We start from the raw sequence: 2,565 nt of genomic DNA on the forward strand, positions 1-2,565 counted from the left end.
ACTGACCACATGTAGAGAGTTTAAATTAAGCAGAAAATAAAAGTTGGAAGGATATGCATATGACAGTCTGAAGTTACTTGACCCTAACTTGCTCTTCTTCAAATCAAAGATATAACAAAATGTCTAAACTCTATATTCCCAGAAAGAGAACAATGTTTTTAGAGATGGATTTAAGTTTTAGCATCTTCATCCACACAAGAATTTGGGTCTGTGTTGGCCTATTCAGTGTCATCTGGCAAATTAGTTAAACAGTGAGTCATCCGGCTCTGTTACTATTGAATTTCTTCTGATTTTAAACATGAATGTTGGCTCTAAATAACTGTAAAGGATACAATTGCTGCTGATTTTGGGGGAACCTTTCCCATTCTCAAAGCTTTCAGCTCTTTCCTTACCTAGTTGAGTGCCTGAGTGTACATTAACTCATACAAAAGTTATGCTGAGAGGCAACAATGAAGACAATTTTCCTTTCCCCCTCCTCCTTCCCCCCCTCCCCCCACCTCCCCAGTTTGTTTAGTTTTGATTATAGTGTTTCCCAAGCTAGAGCTTGTTTCTGGTTTCAGATAGCGTCTGGGGGCTCCAACTACTGCTTGCACAGTGATTGGGAGAAAGGGTGTTGAAGAAGTGAAAGCACAGGATGTAAAATGTCTCTCAACGACTTGACTGCCTGTGGTTGCCAGGCTGAGTGTAACAGCAATGAGGCTTGCTGTATGTGCAGAGTCAGCAGGTGTACTGTGTATTGCAGGAACACATTGTCTGCCTTTGTGCCCCTGAAAATACTTGACTGAGGCAAACTTTATCCTCACAGGCACTAAAATACGCATGTATTGTTCAGATGTGATTGTTAAGGAAAAGGGCTGCTCTGCTGTTCTGCTAACCTGGGATTGCAGGTGTGATATAAACCTTATGCAAGTCCTTCAGAGACTTAATTTCTTTCTACCTTGCACACATGAAGAAGCTAATTAGTTATTAATTATGGCTGGCATAATTCAAGCACCTGCTCTCAGAAACTTAATAAGTACAGCTACAGAAACTGCTGTGCTATGTAGCCCTCACTATAGACAGCCCTCCCATATGTCTTGTTTGTAGGTACTCTTTGTACAAAGCAGAGTGCTGGGAATCCTTCAGCATGAGTGAAAGATTTTCCCCTCTTCTAGGGCTCTGTTCCCTGGTGCAGCTCACGCTGCTCCCCCCCTGTCAGGCAGTGGGGCAGGCAGGGAGTCCACCCCTGCCAGATGATGCTAGGCTGGGCAAAGGAACCCAAGCCCAGGCAACCAGCTGTTCTGCTCCTGCCTCCCTGCAAGCCATTGTGGGACCTTGGATAAATTTTTCATGATTCTTTTTCTCTTCTTTGTGCTTACTTCTTTTTTTGTTAGGTCGAAAGCTCTCCAAACTTTGTATTATCTCCGTACACTGTGATGAACGCTACAGACCCCTGAACTCTTTTAGGTAGTCCAGTTTCTACTGCAATTCGAATAATTGCAAAACTGAGCTCCATATGATGCCATTTATTCTCAAGTACAATTTTTTTATTGAAGCAAAGGGCGACCAACACTTCAAAAGGCTGTGTGCTGTGCTATGGCTCTGGTGAGGATATAGTCCCTGAGGGGTTTTACAATCTCCTGTTTTATTTTCTATTGCGTGGTTATCATTTTGCATTCCTTTAAACAAGTATAATACAAGAAGTTAATTTTTTTTGCATACTACAGGTTTTAAAATCTGTTTAAAATTCATTTGCATGGTTACTGAAATAACATTGGCATTTTTCTAGTAAGAATATGAGCTGTATTTCAGTAATCATTGCGTGTAGGGGTGGGAAAAAATCCAGCAGCACTAGATATATGTGTTAAGTTACAAAATCATTCAAGGAAACATAGGAAGTAAATGATTGACAATGTTGGCCTTTAAAAAGGCATAATTAGTCTGTAAAGTTACTGCCTATTGAGGCTTGTGCTTCCAGTTTGTCTCAGGGTGCTGCTGTTTTTGTCTTGTGTCTGACTGCAGAGTCAAAAAGGAACCAGTGCGTGGGATTTGATTGTTTATACATAGGATGGTTAACAGCGGGTGTTTTTTTTTTCCTCCTTCTTCTTGAAGGAACCTTTGATTTTTTGAACAAGAAGCAAAATCTTTAATGTGCATCATGAAGAAAAAATCTCCAATTACGTGGGTTTTAAGACTACACAGTTACCTTGCGTTGTATCAGGGCGAGCAAAGGAAGGTATAGTCCATTTATTTGCATGAAGAGATCAGAGGTAGAATGTGCTAAAAATAAGGAATCAGAATAATTACCATGTAGGCCAGGACAGGGTGAATACATACATAAAACATCACCCACTACATATGGAATGTGAAATTTAAGTGCAGATAAGGTGGACTTTGACATCTGGAAATTTGCACTGACTGTCCTCAATCCTGGCAATGCGTGGACTGCAAAATGTGAGGCCTGTGAGCTTTTAATTTAAAAAAAAGTCCTCTATATTTGCACATTTCCCTGAGAAATCTTCTACTGCTTTGTGTAGTACATAGTAAATCTTAAACTCTAAAACAACTTTAAAGAGGAAGGTACTG

Source organism: Empidonax traillii, unplaced genomic scaffold (genome assembly GCF_003031625.1).
Source record: "Empidonax traillii isolate 1590-97213 ecotype Southwest subspecies unplaced genomic scaffold, ASM303162v1 scaffold1530:size152889, whole genome shotgun sequence".
Classification (NCBI taxonomy): domain Eukaryota; kingdom Metazoa; phylum Chordata; class Aves; order Passeriformes; family Tyrannidae; genus Empidonax; species Empidonax traillii.